The following is an 18528-nucleotide window of genomic DNA, read 5'->3' as shown; positions in this document are numbered from 1 at the left end:
TTAAATCATTAAACCAAGAGAATTTGGAGGCAAAGTACACGTGAAAAAAGCAAAAAAGAAAAAAAAGGGTGCAACACGAGGCCTTCCCAGAGGTCACCCATCCTAGTACTACTCTCGCCTGACACGCTTAATCATGGAGTTCTTGATGGGATCCGGTGCATTAGTCTTTGTATGATCGCACCCATATACTTTCCTCACAAATTTCATTATATTACCTCATCTCTAGCCTTTTTCAACATAAAACAAGTTTTCAATATCCCACGTCCCTCTCTCGAACGGTCGTAACTTTGCTCCGGAGAGTCCGATTGGGGCGGATTTTTTTTCAAATTTATTAGCTCGACGAGATCTACGCGGTTAAATCATTAAACCAAGAGAATTTGGAGGCAAAGTACCGTGAAAACGAAAAAAAAAAAGGGTGCAACACGAGGCCTTCCCGGAGGTCACCCATCCTAGTACTACTCTCGCGCCAAGCACGCTTAATCTGCGAGTTGATGGGATCCGGTGCATTAGTCTTTGGTATGATCGCACCCATATACTTTCCTCACAAATTTCATTATATTACCTCATCTCTAGCCTTTTTCAACATAAAACAAGTTTTCAATATCCGTCACGTCCCCGTCTCTCCGAACGGTCGTAACTTCTCGGAGAGTCCGATTGGGGCGGATTTTTTCAAATTTATTAGCTCGACGAGATCTACGCGTTTAAATCATTAAACCAAGAGAATTTGGAGGCAAAGTACCGTGAAAAAGAAAAAAGAAAAAAAGGGGTGCAACACGAGGCCTTCCCAAGAGGTCACCCATCCTAGTACTACTCTCGCCCAAGCACGCTTAATCTGCGGGTTCGATGGGATCCGGTGCATTAGTGCTGGTATGATCGCACCCATATACTTTCCTCACAAATTTCATTATATTACCTCATCTCTAGCCTTTTTCAACATAAAACAAGTTTTCATATCCGTCACGTCCCGTCTCTCCAACGGTCGTAACTTGCTCCCGGAGAGTCCGATTAGGGCGGATTTTTTCAAATTTATTAGCTCGACGAGATCTACGCGTTTAAATCATTAAACCAAGAGAATTTGGAGGCAAAGTACCGTGAAAAAACGAAAAAAAGAAAAAAAAGGGTGCAACACGAGGCCTTCCAGGAGGTCACCCATCCTAGTACTACTCTCGCCAAGCACGCTTAATCTGCGGAGTTCGATGGGATCCGGTGCATTAGTGCTTGTATGATCGCACCCATATACTTTCCTCACAAATTTCATTATATTACCTCATCTCTAGCCTTTTTCAACATAAAACAAGTTTTCAATATCCGTCACGTCCCCGTCTCTCCGAATCAGTGTCGTAACTTGCTCCCTGAGAGTCCGATTGGGGCGGATTTTTTTTTCAAATTTATTAGCTCGACGAGATCTACGCGTTTAAATCATTAAACCAAGAGAATTTGGAGGCAAAGTACCGTGAAAAAACGAAAAAAAAAAAAAAAAAAAAGGGTGCGACACGAGGCCTTCCCGGAGGTCACCCATCCTAGTACTACTCTCGCCCAACGCACGCTTAATCTGCGGAGTTCGATGGGATCCGGTGCATTAGTCTTTGGTATGATCGCACCCATATACTTTCCTCACAAATTTCATTATATTACCTCATCTCTAGCCTTTTTCAACATAAAACAAGTTTTCAATATCCCGTCACGTCCCCGTCTCTCCGACAAGTAACTTGCTCCGGAGAGTCCGATTGGGGCGGATTTTTTTCAAATTTATTAGCTCGACGAGATCTACGCGTTTAAATCATTAAACCAAGAGAATTTGGAGGCAAAGTACCGTGAAAAAACGAAAAAAAGAAAAAAAAAAAGGTGCAACACGAGGCCTTCCCAGGAGGTCACCCATCCTAGTACTACTCTCGCCAAGCACGCTTAAGCTGCGGAGTTCGATGGGATCCGGTGCATTAGTCTTTGGTATGATCGCACCCATATACTTTCCTCACAAATTTCATTATATTACCTCATCTCTAGCCTTTTTTCAACATAAAACAAGTTTCAATATCCCGTCACGTCCCCGTCTCTCCGAACAGTCGTAACTTGCTCCCGGAGAGTCCGATTGGGGCGGATTTATTTTTCAAATTTATTAGCTCGACGAGATCTACGCGTTTAAATCATTAAACCAAGAGAATTTGGAGGCAAAGTACCGTGAAAAAACGAAAAAAAAAAAGAAAAAAAGGGGGTGCAACACGAGGCCTTCCCCGGAGGTCACCCATCCTAGTACTACTCTCGCCCAAGCACGCTTAAGCTGCGGAGTTCGATGGGATCCGGTGCATTAGTGCTGGTATGATCGCACCCATATACTTTCCTCACAAATTTCATTATATTACCTCATCTCTAGCCTTTTTCAACATAAAACAAGTTTTCAATATCCCGTCACGTCCCCGTCTCTCCGAACAGTCGTAACTTGCTCCCGGAGAGTCCGATTGGGGCGGATTTTTTTCAAATTTATTAGCTCGACGAGATCTACGCGTTTAAATCATTAAACCAAGAGAATTTGGAGGCAAAGTACCGTGAAAAAACGAAAAAAAAAAAAAGGGTGCAACACGAGGCCTTCCCCGGAGGTCACCCATCCTAGTACTACTCTCGCCCAAGCACGCTTAAGCTGCGGAGTTCGATGGGATCCGGTGCATTAGTCTTTGGTATGATCGCACCCATATACTTTCCTCACAAATTTCATTATATTACCTCATCTCTAGCCTTTTTTCAACATAAAACAAGTTTTCAATATCCCGTCACGTCCCGTCTCTCCGAACAGTCGTAACTTGCTCCGGAGAGTCCGATTGGGGCGGATTTTTTCAAATTTATTAGCTCGACGAGATCTCGCGTTTAAATCATTAAACCAAGAGAATTTGGAGGCAAAGTACCGTGAAAAAACGAAAAAAAAAAAAAAAAAAAGGGTGCGACACGAGGCCTTCCCGGAGGTCACCCATCCTAGTACTACTCTCGCCCAAGCACGCTTAATCTGCGGAGTTCGATGGGATCCGGTGCATTAGTCTTTGGTATGATCGCACCCATATACTTTCCTCACAAATTTCATTATATTACCTCATCTCTAGCCTTTTTCAACATAAAACAAGTTTTCAATATCCCGTCACGTCCCCGTCTCTCCGACAGTCGTAACTTGCTCCGGAGAGTCCGATTGGGGCGGATTTTTTTTTCAAATTTATTAGCTCGACGAGATCTACGCGTTTAAATCATTAAACCAAGAGAATTTGGAGGCAAAGTACCGTGAAAAAACGAAAAAAAAAAAGGGTGCAACACGAGGCCTTCCCGGGAGGTCACCCATCCTAGTACTACTCTCGCCCAAGCACGCTTAAGCTGCGGAGTTCGATGGGATCCGGTGCATTAGTCTTTGGTATGATCGCACCCATATACTTTCCTCACAAATTTCATTATATTACCTCATCTCTAGCCTTTTTCAACATAAAACAAGTTTTCAATATCCCGTCACGTCCCCGTCTCCCGAGCAGTCGTAACTTGCTTCCGGAGAGTCCGATTGGGGCGGATTTTTTTTCAAATTTATTAGCTCGACGAGATCTACGCGTTTAAATCATTAAACCAAGAGAATTTGGAGGCAAAGTACCGTGAAAAAACGAAAAAAAGAAAAAAAAGGGGTGCAACACGAGGCCTTCCCGGAGGTCACCCATCCTAGTACTACTACTCTCGCCCAAGCACGCTTAAGCTGCGGAGTTACGATGGGATCCGGTGCATTAGTGCTGGTATGATCGCACCCATATACTTTCCTCACAAATTTCATTATATTACCTCATCTCTAGCCTTTTTCAACATAAAACAAGTTTTCAATATCCCGTCACGTCCCCGTCTCTCGAAACAGTCGTAACTTGCTCCCGGAGAGTCCGATTGGGGCGGATTTTTTTCAAATTTATTAGCTCGACGAGATCTACGCGTTTAAATCATTAAACCAAGAGAATTTGGAGGCAAAGTACCGTGAAAAAACGAAAAAAAAGAAAAAAAAAAGGGGTGCAACACGAGGCCTTCCCCGGAGGTCACCCATCCTAGTACTACTCTCGCCCAAGCACGCTTAAGCTGCGGAGTTCGATGGGATCCGGTGCATTAGTCTTTGGTATGATCGCACCCATATACTTTCCTCACAAATTTCATTATATTACCTCATCTCTAGCCTTTTTCAACATAAAACAAGTTTTCAATATCCCGTCACGTCCCCGTCTCTCCCGAACAGTCGTAACTTGCTCCGGAGAGTCCGATTGGGCGGATTTTTTTCAAATTTATTAGCTCGACGAGATCTACGCGTTTAAATCATTAAACCAAGAGAATTTGGAGGCAAAGTACCGTGAAAAAAACGAAAAAAAGAAAAAAAGGGGTGCAACACGAGGCCTTCCCGGGAGGTCACCCATCCTAGTACTACTCTCGCCCAAGCACGCTTAAGCTGCGGAGTTCGATGGGATCCGGTGCATTAGTCTTTGGTATGATCGCACCCATATACTTTCCTCACAAATTTCATTATATTACCTCATCTCTAGCCTTTTTCAACATAAAACAAGTTTTCAATATCCCGTCACGTCCCCGTCTCTCTCCGAACGCAGTCGTAACTTGCTCCCGGAGAGTCCGATTGGGGCGGATTTTTTTCAAATTTATTAGCTCGACGAGATCTACGCGTTTAAATCATTAAACCAAGAGAATTTGGAGGCAAAGTACCGTGAAAAAACGAAAAAAAGAAAAAAAAGGGTGCAACACGAGGCCTTCCCAGGAGGTCACCCATCCTAGTACTACTCTCGCCCAAGCACGCTTAAGCTGCGGAGTTCGATGGGATCCGGTGCATTAGTGCTGGTATGATCGCACCCCTATACTTTCCTCACAAATTTCATTATATTACCTCATCTCTAGCCTTTTTCAACATAAAACAAGTTTTCAATATCCCGTCACGTCCCCGTCTCTCCGAACAGTCGTAACTTGCTCCCGGAGAGTCCGATTGGGGCGGATTTTTTTCAAATTTATTAGCTCGACGAGATCTACGCGTTTAAATCATTAAACCAAGAGAATTTGGAGGCAAAGTACCGTGAAAAAACGAAAAAAAAAAAAAAGGGGTGCAACACGAGGCCTTCCCCGGAGGTCACCCATCCTAGTACTACTCTCGCCCAAGCACGCTTAAGCTGCGGAGTTCGATGGGATCCGGTGCATTAGTTCTGGTATGATCGCACCCATATACTTTCCTCACAAATTTCATTATATTACCTCATCTCTAGCCTTTTTCAACATAAAACAAGTTTTCAATATTCCGTCACGTCCCCGTCTCTCCGAACGGTCGTAACTTGCTCCCGGAGAGTCCGATTGGGGCGGATTTTTTTTCAAATTTATTAGCTCGACGAGATCTACGCGTTTAAATCATTAAACCAAGAGAATTTGGAGGCAAAGTACCGTGAAAAAACGAAAAAAAAAAAGAAAAAAAAGGGGTGCAACACGAGGCCTTCCCGGGAGGTCACCCATCCTAGTACTACTCTCGCCCAAGCACGCTTAAGCTGCGGAGTTCGATGGGATCCGGTGCATTAGTCTTTGGTATGATCGCACCCATATACTTTCCTCACAAATTTCATTATATTACCTCATCTCTAGCCTTTTTCAACATAAAACAAGTTTTCAATATCCCGTCACGTCCCCGTCTCTCCGAACAGTCGTAACTTGCTCCCGGAGAGTCCGATTGGGGCGGATTTTTTTCAAATTTATTAGCTCGACGAGATCTACGCGTTTAAATCATTAAACCAAGAGAATTTGGAGGCAAAGTACCGTGAAAAAAAAAAAAAAAAAAAAAAAAAAAAGGGTGCGACACGAGGCCTTCCCAGGAGGTCACCCATCCTAGTACTACTCTCGCCCAAGCACGCTTAGCTGCGGAGTTACGATGGGATCCGGTGCATTAGTCTTTGGTATGATCGCACCCATATACTTTCCTCACAAATTTCATTATATTACCTCATCTCTAGCCTTTTTCAACATAAAACAAGTTTTCAATATCCCGTCACGTCCCCGTCTCTCCGAGCGGTCGTAACTTGCTCCGGAGAGTCCGATTGGGGCGGATTTTTTCAAATTTATTAGCTCGACGAGATCTACGCGTTTAAATCATTAAACCAAGAGAATTTGGAGGCAAAGTACCGTGAAAAAACGAAAAAAAAGAAAAAAAAGGGGTGCAACACGAGGCCTTCCCGGGAGGTCACCCATCCTAGTACTACTCTCGCCCAAGCACGCTTAAGCTGCGGAGTTACGATGGGATCCGGTGCATTAGTCTTTGGTATGATCGCACCCATATACTTTCCTCACAAATTTCATTATATTACCTCATCTCTAGCCTTTTTCAACATAAAACAAGTTTTCAATATCCCGTCACGTCCCCGTCTCTCCCGAGAGGCAGTCGTAACTTGCTCCCGGAGAGTCCGATTGGGGCGGATTTTTTTCAAATTTATTAGCTCGACGAGATCTACGCGTTTAAATCATTAAACCAAGAGAATTTGGAGGCAAAGTACCGTGAAAAAACGAAAAAAAAAAAAAAAAGGGGTGCGACACGAGGCCTTCCCGGAGGTCACCCATCCTAGTACTACTCTCGCCCAAGCACGCTTAACTGCGGAGTTCTGATGGGATCCGGTGCATTAGTGTTGGTATGATCGCACCCATATACTTTCCTCACAAATTTCATTATATTACCTCATCTCTAGCCTTTTTCAACATAAAACAAGTTTTCATATCCCGTCACGTCCCGTCTCTCCCAAGCAGTCGTAACTTGCTCCCGGAGAGTCCGATTGGGGCGGATTTTTTTCAAATTTATTAGCTCGACGAGATCTACGCGTTTAAATCATTAAACCAAGAGAATTTGGAGGCAAAGTACCGTGAAAAAACGAAAAAAAAAAAAAAAAGGGTGCGACACGAGGCCTTCCCGGGAGGTCACCCATCCTAGTACTACTCTCGCCCAAGCACGCTTAAGCTGCGGAGTTACGATGGGATCCGGTGCATTAGTGCTGGTATGATCGCACCCATATACTTTCCTCACAAATTTCATTATATTACCTCATCTCTAGCCTTTTTCAACATAAAACAAGTTTTCAATATCCCGTCACGTCCCCGTCTCTCCGAACAGTCGTAACTTGCTCCCGGAGAGTCCGATTGGGGCGGATTATTTTTTCAAATTTATTAGCTCGACGAGATCTACGCGTTTAAATCATTAAACCAAGAGAATTTGGAGGCAAAGTACCGTGAAAAAACGAAAAAAAGAAAAAAAAAGGGTGCGACACGAGGCCTTCCCGGAGGTCACCCATCCTAGTACTACTCTCGCCCAAGCACGCTTAAGCTGCGGAGTTACGATGGGATCCGGTGCATTAGTCTTTGGTATGATCGCACCCATATACTTTCCTCACAAATTTCATTATATTACCTCATCTCTAGCCTTTTTCAACATAAAACAAGTTTTCAATATCCCGTCACGTCCCCGTCTCTCGAGCAGTCGTAACTTGCTCCGGAGAGTCCGATTGGGGGGATTTTTTTCAAATTTATTAGCTCGACGAGATCTACGCGTTTAAATCATTAAACCAAGAGAATTTGGAGGCAAAGTACCGTGAAAAAAAAAGAAAAAAAAGAAAAAAAAGGGGTGCAACACGAGGCCTTCCCAGGAGGTCACCCATCCTAGTACTACTCTCGCCCAAGCACGCTTAAGCTGCGGAGTTCGATGGGATCCGGTGCATTAGTCTTTGGTATGATCGCACCCATATACTTTCCTCACAAATTTCATTATATTACCTCATCTCTAGCCTTTTTCAACATAAAACAAGTTTTCAATATCCCGTCACGTCCCCGTCTCTCCGAACAGTCGTAACTTGCTCCCGGAGAGTCCGATTGGGGCGGATTTTTTTCAAATTTATTAGCTCGACGAGATCTACGCGTTTAAATCATTAAACCAAGAGAATTTGGAGGCAAAGTACCGTGAAAAAACGAAAAAAAAAAAAGAAAAAAAAAAGGGGTGCAACACGAGGCCTTCCCCGGAGGTCACCCATCCTAGTACTACTCTCGCCCAAGCACGCTTAAGCTGCGGAGTTCGATGGGATCCGGTGCATTAGTCTTTGGTATGATCGCACCCATATACTTTCCTCACAAATTTCATTATATTACCTCATCTCTAGCCTTTTTCAACATAAAACAAGTTTTCAATATCCCGTCACGTCCCCGTCTCTCCGAACAGTCGTAACTTGCTCCCGGAGAGTCCGATTGGGGCGGATTTTTTTCAAATTTATTAGCTCGACGAGATCTACGCGTTTAAATCATTAAACCAAGAGAATTTGGAGGCAAAGTACCGTGAAAAAACGAAAAAAAAAAAGGGTGCAACACGAGGCCTTCCCGGGAGGTCACCCATCCTAGTACTACTCTCGCCCAAGCACGCTTAAGCTGCGGAGTTCGATGGGATCCGGTGCATTAGTGTTGGTATGATCGCACCCATATACTTTCCTCACAAATTTCATTATATTACCTCATCTCTAGCCTTTTTCAACATAAAACAAGTTTTCAATATCCCGTCACGTCCCCGTCTCTCCGAGCGGTCGTAACTTGCTCCCGGAGAGTCCGATTGGGGCGGATTTTTTTCAAATTTATTAGCTCGACGAGATCTACGCGTTTAAATCATTAAACCAAGAGAATTTGGAGGCAAAGTACCGTGAAAAAACGAAAAAAAGAAAAAAAAAAGGGTGCAACACGAGGCCTTCCCGGGAGGTCACCCATCCTAGTACTACTCTCGCCCAAGCACGCTTAAGCTGCGGAGTTCGATGGGATCCGGTGCATTAGTGTTGGTATGATCGCACCCATATACTTTCCTCACAAATTTCATTATATTACCTCATCTCTAGCCTTTTTCAACATAAAACAAGTTTTCAATATCCCGTCACGTCCCGTCTCTCCGAGCAGTCGTAACTTGCTCCGGAGAGTCCGATTGGGGCGGATTTTTTTTTCAAATTTATTAGCTCGACGAGATCTACGCGTTTAAATCATTAAACCAAGAGAATTTGGAGGCAAAGTACCGTGAAAAAAAAAAAAAAAAAAAAAAGGGGTGCAACACGAGGCCTTCCCGGGAGTCACCCATCCTAGTACTACTCTCGCCCAAGCACGCTTAAGCTGCGGAGTTCGATGGGATCCGGTGCATTAGTCTTTGGTATGATCGCACCCATATACTTTCCTCACAAATTTCATTATATTACCTCATCTCTAGCCTTTTTCAACATAAAACAAGTTTTCATATCCCGTCACGTCCCCGTCTCTCCGAGCAGTCGTAACTTGCTCCGGAGAGTCCGATTGGGGCGGATTTTTTTTTCAAATTTATTAGCTCGACGAGATCTACGCGTTTAAATCATTAAACCAAGAGAATTTGGAGGCAAAGTACCGTGAAAAAACGAAAAAAAAAAGAAAAAAAGGGGTGCAACACGAGGCCTTCCCAGGAGGTCACCCATCCTAGTACTACTCTCGCCCAAGCACGCTTAACTGCGGAGTTCTGATGGGATCCGGTGCATTAGTGCTGGTATGATCGCACCCATATACTTTCCTCACAAATTTCATTATATTACCTCATCTCTAGCCTTTTTCAACATAAAACAAGTTTTCAATATCCCGTCACGTCCCCGTCTCTCCCGAGCAGTCGTAACTTGCTCCCGGAGAGTCCGATTGGGGCGGATTTTTTTCAAATTTATTAGCTCGACGAGATCTACGCGTTTAAATCATTAAACCAAGAGAATTTGGAGGCAAAGTACCGTGAAAAAACGAAAAAAAGAAAAAAAAAAAGGGGTGCAACACGAGGCCTTCCCGGGAGGTCACCCATCCTAGTACTACTCTCGCCCAAGCACGCTTAAGCTGCGGAGTTCGATGGGATCCGGTGCATTAGTGTTGGTATGATCGCACCCATATACTTTCCTCACAAATTTCATTATATTACCTCATCTCTAGCCTTTTTTCAACATAAAACAAGTTTTCAATATCCCGTCACGTCCCCGTCTCTCCCAACGGTCGTAACTTGCTCCGGAGAGTCCGATTGGGGCGGATTTTTTTTTCAAATTTATTAGCTCGACGAGATCTACGCGTTTAAATCATTAAACCAAGAGAATTTGGAGGCAAAGTACCGTGAAAAAACGAAAAAAAAAAGAAAAAAAAGGGGTGCAACACGAGGCCTTCCCGGGAGGTCACCCATCCTAGTACTACTCTCGCCCAAGCACGCTTAAGCTGCGGAGTTCGATGGGATCCGGTGCATTAGTGCTGGTATGATCGCACCCATATACTTTCCTCACAAATTTCATTATATTACCTCATCTCTAGCCTTTTTCAACATAAAACAAGTTTTCATATCCCGTCACGTCCCGTCTCTCCGAACAGTCGTAACTTGCTCCGGAGAGTCCGATTGGGCGGATTTTTTTCAAATTTATTAGCTCGACGAGATCTACGCGTTTAAATCATTAAACCAAGAGAATTTGGAGGCAAAGTACCGTGAAAAAAAAAAAAAAAAAGAAAAAAAAAAGGGGTGCAACACGAGGCCTTCCCCGGAGGTCACCCATCCTAGTACTACTCTCGCCCAAGCACGCTTAAGCTGCGGAGTTACGATGGGATCCGGTGCATTAGTCTTTGGTATGATCGCACCCATATACTTTCCTCACAAATTTCATTATATTACCTCATCTCTAGCCTTTTTCAACATAAAACAAGTTTTCATATCCCGTCACGTCCCGTCTCTCTCCCAACAGTCGTAACTTGCTCCCGGAGAGTCCGATTGGGGCGGATTTTTTTTTTTCAAATTTATTAGCTCGACGAGATCTACGCGTTTAAATCATTAAACCAAGAGAATTTGGAGGCAAAGTACCGTGAAAAAACGAAAAAAAGAAAAAAAAAAAGGGGTGCAACACGAGGCCTTCCCGGGAGGTCACCCATCCTAGTACTACTCTCGCCCAAGCACGCTTAAGCTGCGGAGTTACGATGGGATCCGGTGCATTAGTCTTTGGTATGATCGCACCCATATACTTTCCTCACAAATTTCATTATATTACCTCATCTCTAGCCTTTTTCAACATAAAACAAGTTTTCAATATCCCGTCACGTCCCCGTCTCTCCCAGCAGTCGTAACTTGCTCCCGGAGAGTCCGATTGGGGCGGATTTTTTTTTCAAATTTATTAGCTCGACGAGATCTACGCGTTTAAATCATTAAACCAAGAGAATTTGGAGGCAAAGTACCGTGAAAAAACGAAAAAAAAGAAAAAAAAGGGGTGCAACACGAGGCCTTCCCGGGAGGTCACCCATCCTAGTACTACTCTCGCCCAAGCACGCTTAAGCTGCGGAGTTACGATGGGATCCGGTGCATTAGTCTTTGGTATGATCGCACCCATATACTTTCCTCACAAATTTCATTATATTACCTCATCTCTAGCCTTTTTTCAACATAAAACAAGTTTTCATATCCCGTCACGTCCCCGTCTCTCCGAGCAGTCGTAACTTGCTCCGGAGAGTCCGATTGGGGCGGATTTTTTTTTCAAATTTATTAGCTCGACGAGATCTACGCGTTTAAATCATTAAACCAAGAGAATTTGGAGGCAAAGTACCGTGAAAAAACGAAAAAAAGAAAAAAAAAAAGGGTGCAACACGAGGCCTTCCCCGGAGGTCACCCATCCTAGTACTACTCTCGCCCAAGCACGCTTAAGCTGCGGAGTTACGATGGGATCCGGTGCATTAGTCTTTGGTATGATCGCACCCATATACTTTCCTCACAAATTTCATTATATTACCTCATCTCTAGCCTTTTTCAACATAAAACAAGTTTTCAATATCCGTCACGTCCCCGTCTCTCTCCGAGCAGTCGTAACTTGCTCCGGAGAGTCCGATTGGGGCGGATTTTTTTTTCAAATTTATTAGCTCGACGAGATCTACGCGTTTAAATCATTAAACCAAGAGAATTTGGAGGCAAAGTACCGTGAAAAAACGAAAAAAAAAAAAAAAAAAAAGGGTGCAACACGAGGCCTTCCCGGGAGTCACCCATCCTAGTACTACTCTCGCCCAAGCACGCTTAAGCTGCGGAGTTACGATGGGATCCGGTGCATTAGTCTTTGGTATGATCGCACCCATATACTTTCCTCACAAATTTCATTATATTACCTCATCTCTAGCCTTTTTCAACATAAAACAAGTTTTCAATATCCCGTCACGTCCCCGTCTCTCCGAGCGGTCGTAACTTGCTCCGGAGAGTCCGATTGGGGCGGATTTTTTCAAATTTATTAGCTCGACGAGATCTACGCGTTTAAATCATTAAACCAAGAGAATTTGGAGGCAAAGTACCGTGAAAAAAACGAAAAAAAGAAAAAAAAGGGGTGCAACACGAGGCCTTCCCGGGAGGTCACCCATCCTAGTACTACTCTCGCCCAAGCACGCTTAAGCTGCGGAGTTCGATGGGATCCGGTGCATTAGTCTTTGGTATGATCGCACCCATATACTTTCCTCACAAATTTCATTATATTACCTCATCTCTAGCCTTTTTCAACATAAAACAAGTTTTCAATATCCCGTCACGTCCCCGTCTCTCCCGAGCAGTCGTAACTTGCTCCCGGAGAGTCCGATTGGGGCGGATTTTTTTCAAATTTATTAGCTCGACGAGATCTACGCGTTTAAATCATTAAACCAAGAGAATTTGGAGGCAAAGTACCGTGAAAAAACGAAAAAAAAGAAAAAAAAGGGGTGCAACACGAGGCCTTCCCGGGAGGTCACCCATCCTAGTACTACTCTCGCCCAAGCACGCTTAAGCTGCGGAGTTCGATGGGATCCGGTGCATTAGTCTTTGGTATGATCGCACCCATATACTTTCCTCACAAATTTCATTATATTACCTCATCTCTAGCCTTTTTCAACATAAAACAAGTTTTCAATATCCCGTCACGTCCCCGTCTCTCTCGAGCAGTCGTAACTTGCTACCGGAGAGTCCGATTGGGGCGGATTTTTTTTTTTCAAATTTATTAGCTCGACGAGATCTACGCGTTTAAATCATTAAACCAAGAGAATTTGGAGGCAAAGTACCGTGAAAAAACGAAAAAAAAAAAAAAAAAGGGTGCGACACGAGGCCTTCCCGGGAGGTCACCCATCCTAGTACTACTCTCGCCCAAGCACGCTTAAGCTTAAGCTGGGAGTTCGATGGGATCCGGTGCATTAGTCTTTGGTATGATCGCACCCATATACTTTCCTCACAAATTTCATTATATTACCTCATCTCTAGCCTTTTTCAACATAAAACAAGTTTTCAATATCCCGTCACGTCCCCGTCTCTCTCGAGCAGTCGTAACTTGCTCCGGAGAGTCCGATTGGGGCGGATTTTTTTTTCAAATTTATTAGCTCGACGAGATCTACGCGTTTAAATCATTAAACCAAGAGAATTTGGAGGCAAAGTACCGTGAAAAAACGAAAAAAGAAAAAAAAAGGGGTGCAACACGAGGCCTTCCCAGGGGGTCACCCATCCTAGTACTACTCTCGCCCAAGCACGCTTAAGCTGCGGAGTTACGATGGGATCCGGTGCATTAGTCTTTGGTATGATCGCACCCATATACTTTCCTCACAAATTTCATTATATTACCTCATCTCTAGCCTTTTTCAACATAAAACAAGTTTTCAATATCCCGTCACGTCCCCGTCTCTCCCAACAGTCGTAACTTGCTCCCGGAGAGTCCGATTGGGGCGGATTTTTTTCAAATTTATTAGCTCGACGAGATCTACGCGTTTAAATCATTAAACCAAGAGAATTTGGAGGCAAAGTACCGTGAAAAAACGAAAAAAAGAAAAAAAAAAAAGGGGTGCAACACGAGGCCTTCCCCGGAGGTCACCCATCCTAGTACTACTCTCGCCCAAGCACGCTTAAGCTGCGGAGTTACGATGGGATCCGTGCATTAGTCTTTGGTATGATCGCACCCATATACTTTCCTCACAAATTTCATTATATTACCTCATCTCTAGCCTTTTTCAACATAAAACAAGTTTTCATATCCCGTCACGTCCCCGTCTCTCCCAAGCAGTCGTAACTTGCTCCGGAGAGTCCGATTGGGGCGGATTTTTTTTTCAAATTTATTAGCTCGACGAGATCTACGCGTTTAAATCATTAAACCAAGAGAATTTGGAGGCAAAGTACCGTGAAAAAACGAAAAAAAAAAGAAAAAAAAGGGGTGCAACACGAGGCCTTCCCGGGAGGTCACCCATCCTAGTACTACTCTCGCCCAAGCACGCTTAAGCTGCGGAGTTCGATGGGATCCGGTGCATTAGTCTTTGGTATGATCGCACCCATATACTTTCCTCACAAATTTCATTATATTACCTCATCTCTAGCCTTTTTCAACATAAAACAAGTTTTCATATCCCGTCACGTCCCCGTCTCTCCCAGCAGTCGTAACTTGCTTCCGGAGAGTCCGATTGGGGCGGATTTTTTTTCAAATTTATTAGCTCGACGAGATCTACGCGTTTAAATCATTAAACCAAGAGAATTTGGAGGCAAAGTACCGTGAAAAAACGAAAAAAAAAAAGGGTGCAACACGAGGCCTTCCCGGGAGGTCACCCATCCTAGTACTACTCTCGCCCAAGCACGCTTAAGCTGCGGAGTTACGATGGGATCCGGTGCATTAGTCTTTGGTATGATCGCACCCATATACTTTCCTCACAAATTTCATTATATTACCTCATCTCTAGCCTTTTTCAACATAAAACAAGTTTTCAATATCCCGTCACGTCCCCGTCTCTCCGAACGGTCGTAACTTGCTCCGGAGAGTCCGATTGGGGCGGATTTTTTTTTCAAATTTATTAGCTCGACGAGATCTACGCGTTTAAATCATTAAACCAAGAGAATTTGGAGGCAAAGTACCGTGAAAAAACGAAAAAAAAAAAAGAAAAAAAAGGGGTGCAACACGAGGCCTTCCCGGGAGGTCACCCATCCTAGTACTACTCTCGCCCAAGCACGCTTAAGCTGCGGAGTTCGATGGGATCCGGTGCATTAGTCTTTGGTATGATCGCACCCATATACTTTCCTCACAAATTTCATTATATTACCTCATCTCTAGCCTTTTTCAACATAAAACAAGTTTTCAATATCCCGTCACGTCCCCGTCTCTCCGAACGGTCGTAACTTGCTCCGGAGAGTCCGATTGGGGCGGATTTTTTTTTCAAATTTATTAGCTCGACGAGATCTACGCGTTTAAATCATTAAACCAAGAGAATTTGGAGGCAAAGTACCGTGAAAAAACGAAAAAAAAGAAAAAAAAGGGGTGCAACACGAGGCCTTCCCGGGAGGTCACCCATCCTAGTACTACTCTCGCCCAAGCACGCTTAAGCTGCGGAGTTCGATGGGATCCGGTGCATTAGTGTTGGTATGATCGCACCCATATACTTTCCTCACAAATTTCATTATATTACCTCATCTCTAGCCTTTTTCAACATAAAACAAGTTTTCAATATCCCGTCACGTCCCCGTCTCTCTCCAACAGTCGTAACTTGCTCCGGGAGAGTCCGATTGGGGCGATTTTTTTCAAATTTATTAGCTCGACGAGATCTACGCGTTTAAATCATTAAACCAAGAGAATTTGGAGGCAAAGTACCGTGAAAAAACGAAAAAAAAAAAAAAAAAAGGGTGCACACGAGGCCTTCCCGGGAGGTCACCCATCCTAGTACTACTCTCGCCCAAGCACGCTTAAGCTGCGGAGTTACGATGGGATCCGGTGCATTAGTGTTGGTATGATCGCACCCATATACTTTCCTCACAAATTTCATTATATTACCTCATCTCTAGCCTTTTTCAACATAAAACAAGTTTTCATATCCCGTCACGTCCCCGTCTCTCCCGAGCAGTCGTAACTTGCTCCGGAGAGTCCGATTGGGGCGGATTTTTTTTTCAAATTTATTAGCTCGACGAGATCTACGCGTTTAAATCATTAAACCAAGAGAATTTGGAGGCAAAGTACCGTGAAAAAAACGAAAAAAAGAAAAAAAAGGGGTGCAACACGAGGCCTTCCCGGGAGGTCACCCATCCTAGTACTACTCTCGCCCAAGCACGCTTAAGCTGCGGAGTTCGATGGGATCCGGTGCATTAGTGTTGGTATGATCGCACCCATATACTTTCCTCACAAATTTCATTATATTACCTCATCTCTAGCCTTTTTCAACATAAAACAAGTTTTCAATATCCCGTCACGTCCCCGTCTCTCCCAACGGTCGTAACTTGCTCCGGAGAGTCCGATTGGGGCGGATTTTTTCAAATTTATTAGCTCGACGAGATCTACGCGTTTAAATCATTAAACCAAGAGAATTTGGAGGCAAAGTACCGTGAAAAAACGAAAAAAAGAAAAAAAAGGGTGCAACACGAGGCCTTCCCGGGAGGTCACCCATCCTAGTACTACTCTCGCCCAAGCGCTTAAGCTGCGGAGTTACGATGGGATCCGGTGCATTAGTCTTTGGTATGATCGCACCCATATACTTTCCTCACAAATTTCATTATATTACCTCATCTCTAGCCTTTTTCAACATAAAACAAGTTTTCAATATCCCGTCACGTCCCCGTCTCTCCGAACAGTCGTAACTTGCTCCCGGAGAGTCCGATTGGGGCGGATTTTTTTCAAATTTATTAGCTCGACGAGATCTACGCGTTTAAATCATTAAACCAAGAGAATTTGGAGGCAAAGTACCGTGAAAAAACGAAAAAAAAAGAAAAAAAAAAAGGGTGCGACACGAGGCCTTCCCGGGAGGTCACCCATCCTAGTACTACTCTCGCCCAAGCACGCTTAAGCTGCGGAGTTCGATGGGATCCGGTGCATTAGTCTTTGGTATGATCGCACCCATATACTTTCCTCACAAATTTCATTATATTACCTCATCTCTAGCCTTTTTCAACATAAAACAAGTTTTCAATATCCCGTCACGTCCCCGTCTCTCCCAGCAGTCGTAACTTGCTCCCGGAGAGTCCGATTGGGGCGGATTTTTTTCAAATTTATTAGCTCGACGAGATCTACGCGTTTAAATCATTAAACCAAGAGAATTTGGAGGCAAAGTACCGTGAAAAAACGAAAAAAAAAAAAAAGGGGTGCAACACGAGGCCTTCCCGGAGGTCACCCATCCTAGTACTACTCTCGCCCAAAGCACGCTTAAGCTGCGGAGTTCGATGGGATCCGGTGCATTAGTGTTGGTATGATCGCACCCATATACTTTCCTCACAAATTTCATTATATTACCTCATCTCTAGCCTTTTTCAACATAAAACAAGTTTTCATATCCCGTCACGTCCCCGTCTCTCCCAAGCAGTCGTAACTTGCTCCCGGAGAGTCCGATTGGGGCGGATTTTTTTCAAATTTATTAGCTCGACGAGATCTACGCGTTTAAATCATTAAACCAAGAGAATTTGGAGGCAAAGTACCGTGAAAAAACGAAAAAAAAAAGAAAAAAAAGGGGTGCAACACGAGGCCTTCCCAGGAGGTCACCCATCCTAGTACTACTCTCGCCCAAGCACGCTTAAGCTGCGGAGTTACGATGGGATCCGGTGCATTAGTCTTTGGTATGATCGCACCCATATACTTTCCTCACAAATTTCATTATATTACCTCATCTCTAGCCTTTTTCAACATAAAACAAGTTTTCAATATCCCGTCACGTCCCCGTCTCTCCGAACAGTCGTAACTTGCTCCCGGAGAGTCCGATTGGGGCGGATTTTTTTCAAATTTATTAGCTCGACGAGATCTACGCGTTTAAATCATTAAACCAAGAGAATTTGGAGGCAAAGTACCGTGAAAAAACGAAAAAAAAAAGAAAAAAAAGGGGTGCAACACGAGGCCTTCCCAGGAGGTCACCCATCCTAGTACTACTCTCGCCCAAGCACGCTTAAGCTGCGGAGTTACGATGGGATCCGGTGCATTAGTCTTTGGTATGATCGCACCCATATACTTTCCTCACAAATTTCATTATATTACCTCATCTCTAGCCTTTTTCAACATAAAACAAGTTTTCAATATCCCGTCACGTCCCCGTCTCTCCCAGCAGTCGTAACTTGCTCCCGGAGAGTCCGATTGGGGCGGATTTTTTTCAAATTTATTAGCTCGACGAGATCTACGCGTTTAAATCATTAAACCAAGAGAATTTGGAGGCAAAGTACCGTGAAAAAACGAAAAAAAGAAAAAAAAAAAGGGGTGCAACACGAGGCCTTCCCAGGAGGTCACCCATCCTAGTACTACTCTCGCCCAAGCACGCTTAAGCTGCGGAGTTCGATGGGATCCGGTGCATTAGTCTTTGGTATGATCGCACCCATATACTTTCCTCACAAATTTCATTATATTACCTCATCTCTAGCCTTTTTCAACATAAAACAAGTTTTCAATATCCCGTCACGTCCCCGTCTCTCCGAACGGTCGTAACTTGCTCCCGGAGAGTCCGATTGGGGCGGATTTTTTTTTCAAATTTATTAGCTCGACGAGATCTACGCGTTTAAATCATTAAACCAAGAGAATTTGGAGGCAA

The 18528-nt window shown here is 44.0% G+C and overlaps 14 non-coding genes and 36 pseudogenes across 14 annotated transcripts; all 50 read right to left on the bottom strand.

Moving 5' to 3' along the window:
• Positions 1-65: 65 nt before the first annotated feature.
• LOC141638793 (5S ribosomal RNA) lies at positions 66-183 on the bottom strand (annotated as a pseudogene).
• Positions 184-763: 580 nt separating this feature from the next.
• Positions 764-881, bottom strand: LOC141638738 (5S ribosomal RNA). Its single transcript, XR_012542228.1, has one exon. It is a non-coding gene; the product is annotated as a 5S ribosomal RNA (ribosomal RNA).
• Positions 882-1117: 236 nt separating this feature from the next.
• LOC141638773 (5S ribosomal RNA) lies at positions 1118-1234 on the bottom strand (annotated as a pseudogene).
• A 249-nt stretch (positions 1235-1483) lies between these two features.
• LOC141638802 (5S ribosomal RNA) lies at positions 1484-1603 on the bottom strand (annotated as a pseudogene).
• Positions 1604-1842: 239 nt separating this feature from the next.
• Positions 1843-1961, bottom strand: LOC141638800 (5S ribosomal RNA; annotated as a pseudogene).
• A 248-nt stretch (positions 1962-2209) lies between these two features.
• LOC141638705 (5S ribosomal RNA) lies at positions 2210-2328 on the bottom strand. Its single transcript, XR_012542195.1, has one exon. It is a non-coding gene; the product is annotated as a 5S ribosomal RNA (ribosomal RNA).
• A 238-nt stretch (positions 2329-2566) lies between these two features.
• LOC141638771 (5S ribosomal RNA) lies at positions 2567-2686 on the bottom strand (annotated as a pseudogene).
• A 241-nt stretch (positions 2687-2927) lies between these two features.
• On the bottom strand, positions 2928-3046 carry LOC141638790 (5S ribosomal RNA; annotated as a pseudogene).
• A 236-nt stretch (positions 3047-3282) lies between these two features.
• On the bottom strand, positions 3283-3402 carry LOC141638761 (5S ribosomal RNA; annotated as a pseudogene).
• Positions 3403-3644: 242 nt separating this feature from the next.
• LOC141638776 (5S ribosomal RNA) lies at positions 3645-3766 on the bottom strand (annotated as a pseudogene).
• Positions 3767-4011: 245 nt separating this feature from the next.
• Positions 4012-4131, bottom strand: LOC141638767 (5S ribosomal RNA; annotated as a pseudogene).
• Positions 4132-4372: 241 nt separating this feature from the next.
• On the bottom strand, positions 4373-4492 carry LOC141638760 (5S ribosomal RNA; annotated as a pseudogene).
• Positions 4493-4737: 245 nt separating this feature from the next.
• On the bottom strand, positions 4738-4856 carry LOC141638852 (5S ribosomal RNA). Its single transcript, XR_012542276.1, has one exon. It is a non-coding gene; the product is annotated as a 5S ribosomal RNA (ribosomal RNA).
• Positions 4857-5096: 240 nt separating this feature from the next.
• Positions 5097-5215, bottom strand: LOC141638727 (5S ribosomal RNA). The gene has a single exon (XR_012542217.1). It is a non-coding gene; the product is annotated as a 5S ribosomal RNA (ribosomal RNA).
• A 247-nt stretch (positions 5216-5462) lies between these two features.
• LOC141638759 (5S ribosomal RNA) lies at positions 5463-5582 on the bottom strand (annotated as a pseudogene).
• Positions 5583-5827: 245 nt separating this feature from the next.
• On the bottom strand, positions 5828-5947 carry LOC141638729 (5S ribosomal RNA). Its single transcript, XR_012542219.1, has one exon. It is a non-coding gene; the product is annotated as a 5S ribosomal RNA (ribosomal RNA).
• Positions 5948-6188: 241 nt separating this feature from the next.
• LOC141638779 (5S ribosomal RNA) lies at positions 6189-6309 on the bottom strand (annotated as a pseudogene).
• A 246-nt stretch (positions 6310-6555) lies between these two features.
• Positions 6556-6673, bottom strand: LOC141638842 (5S ribosomal RNA). Its single transcript, XR_012542267.1, has one exon. It is a non-coding gene; the product is annotated as a 5S ribosomal RNA (ribosomal RNA).
• Positions 6674-6913: 240 nt separating this feature from the next.
• LOC141638710 (5S ribosomal RNA) lies at positions 6914-7033 on the bottom strand. Its single transcript, XR_012542200.1, has one exon. It is a non-coding gene; the product is annotated as a 5S ribosomal RNA (ribosomal RNA).
• A 244-nt stretch (positions 7034-7277) lies between these two features.
• Positions 7278-7397, bottom strand: LOC141638798 (5S ribosomal RNA; annotated as a pseudogene).
• A 242-nt stretch (positions 7398-7639) lies between these two features.
• LOC141638740 (5S ribosomal RNA) lies at positions 7640-7759 on the bottom strand (annotated as a pseudogene).
• Positions 7760-8008: 249 nt separating this feature from the next.
• On the bottom strand, positions 8009-8128 carry LOC141638766 (5S ribosomal RNA; annotated as a pseudogene).
• Positions 8129-8364: 236 nt separating this feature from the next.
• Positions 8365-8483, bottom strand: LOC141638726 (5S ribosomal RNA). Its single transcript, XR_012542216.1, has one exon. It is a non-coding gene; the product is annotated as a 5S ribosomal RNA (ribosomal RNA).
• A 243-nt stretch (positions 8484-8726) lies between these two features.
• Positions 8727-8845, bottom strand: LOC141638724 (5S ribosomal RNA). The gene has a single exon (XR_012542214.1). It is a non-coding gene; the product is annotated as a 5S ribosomal RNA (ribosomal RNA).
• A 240-nt stretch (positions 8846-9085) lies between these two features.
• On the bottom strand, positions 9086-9204 carry LOC141638796 (5S ribosomal RNA; annotated as a pseudogene).
• Positions 9205-9448: 244 nt separating this feature from the next.
• On the bottom strand, positions 9449-9567 carry LOC141638747 (5S ribosomal RNA). The gene has a single exon (XR_012542229.1). It is a non-coding gene; the product is annotated as a 5S ribosomal RNA (ribosomal RNA).
• A 246-nt stretch (positions 9568-9813) lies between these two features.
• Positions 9814-9932, bottom strand: LOC141638720 (5S ribosomal RNA). The gene has a single exon (XR_012542210.1). It is a non-coding gene; the product is annotated as a 5S ribosomal RNA (ribosomal RNA).
• Positions 9933-10179: 247 nt separating this feature from the next.
• On the bottom strand, positions 10180-10298 carry LOC141638701 (5S ribosomal RNA). Its single transcript, XR_012542191.1, has one exon. It is a non-coding gene; the product is annotated as a 5S ribosomal RNA (ribosomal RNA).
• Positions 10299-10540: 242 nt separating this feature from the next.
• Positions 10541-10661, bottom strand: LOC141638784 (5S ribosomal RNA; annotated as a pseudogene).
• Positions 10662-10910: 249 nt separating this feature from the next.
• On the bottom strand, positions 10911-11031 carry LOC141638778 (5S ribosomal RNA; annotated as a pseudogene).
• A 245-nt stretch (positions 11032-11276) lies between these two features.
• LOC141638777 (5S ribosomal RNA) lies at positions 11277-11397 on the bottom strand (annotated as a pseudogene).
• Positions 11398-11642: 245 nt separating this feature from the next.
• LOC141638785 (5S ribosomal RNA) lies at positions 11643-11763 on the bottom strand (annotated as a pseudogene).
• A 247-nt stretch (positions 11764-12010) lies between these two features.
• Positions 12011-12130, bottom strand: LOC141638805 (5S ribosomal RNA; annotated as a pseudogene).
• Positions 12131-12371: 241 nt separating this feature from the next.
• Positions 12372-12491, bottom strand: LOC141638757 (5S ribosomal RNA; annotated as a pseudogene).
• Positions 12492-12735: 244 nt separating this feature from the next.
• On the bottom strand, positions 12736-12855 carry LOC141638756 (5S ribosomal RNA; annotated as a pseudogene).
• Positions 12856-13102: 247 nt separating this feature from the next.
• Positions 13103-13227, bottom strand: LOC141638807 (5S ribosomal RNA; annotated as a pseudogene).
• Positions 13228-13471: 244 nt separating this feature from the next.
• On the bottom strand, positions 13472-13592 carry LOC141638772 (5S ribosomal RNA; annotated as a pseudogene).
• A 246-nt stretch (positions 13593-13838) lies between these two features.
• On the bottom strand, positions 13839-13958 carry LOC141638806 (5S ribosomal RNA; annotated as a pseudogene).
• Positions 13959-14204: 246 nt separating this feature from the next.
• Positions 14205-14324, bottom strand: LOC141638755 (5S ribosomal RNA; annotated as a pseudogene).
• Positions 14325-14560: 236 nt separating this feature from the next.
• Positions 14561-14681, bottom strand: LOC141638782 (5S ribosomal RNA; annotated as a pseudogene).
• Positions 14682-14929: 248 nt separating this feature from the next.
• Positions 14930-15049, bottom strand: LOC141638754 (5S ribosomal RNA; annotated as a pseudogene).
• A 244-nt stretch (positions 15050-15293) lies between these two features.
• Positions 15294-15412, bottom strand: LOC141638719 (5S ribosomal RNA). Its single transcript, XR_012542209.1, has one exon. It is a non-coding gene; the product is annotated as a 5S ribosomal RNA (ribosomal RNA).
• A 243-nt stretch (positions 15413-15655) lies between these two features.
• Positions 15656-15774, bottom strand: LOC141638781 (5S ribosomal RNA; annotated as a pseudogene).
• Positions 15775-16018: 244 nt separating this feature from the next.
• On the bottom strand, positions 16019-16137 carry LOC141638718 (5S ribosomal RNA). Its single transcript, XR_012542208.1, has one exon. It is a non-coding gene; the product is annotated as a 5S ribosomal RNA (ribosomal RNA).
• Positions 16138-16376: 239 nt separating this feature from the next.
• LOC141638797 (5S ribosomal RNA) lies at positions 16377-16495 on the bottom strand (annotated as a pseudogene).
• A 246-nt stretch (positions 16496-16741) lies between these two features.
• On the bottom strand, positions 16742-16861 carry LOC141638743 (5S ribosomal RNA; annotated as a pseudogene).
• Positions 16862-17101: 240 nt separating this feature from the next.
• Positions 17102-17220, bottom strand: LOC141638774 (5S ribosomal RNA; annotated as a pseudogene).
• A 245-nt stretch (positions 17221-17465) lies between these two features.
• LOC141638763 (5S ribosomal RNA) lies at positions 17466-17586 on the bottom strand (annotated as a pseudogene).
• A 245-nt stretch (positions 17587-17831) lies between these two features.
• LOC141638762 (5S ribosomal RNA) lies at positions 17832-17952 on the bottom strand (annotated as a pseudogene).
• A 245-nt stretch (positions 17953-18197) lies between these two features.
• LOC141638739 (5S ribosomal RNA) lies at positions 18198-18317 on the bottom strand (annotated as a pseudogene).
• Positions 18318-18528: the final 211 nt, after the last annotated feature.

Source organism: Silene latifolia, unplaced genomic scaffold, assembly GCF_048544455.1.
Source record: "Silene latifolia isolate original U9 population unplaced genomic scaffold, ASM4854445v1 scaffold_215, whole genome shotgun sequence".
In the NCBI taxonomy this organism is placed as follows: domain Eukaryota; kingdom Viridiplantae; phylum Streptophyta; class Magnoliopsida; order Caryophyllales; family Caryophyllaceae; genus Silene; species Silene latifolia.
This window is presented reverse-complemented; position numbering and strand designations above follow the sequence as displayed.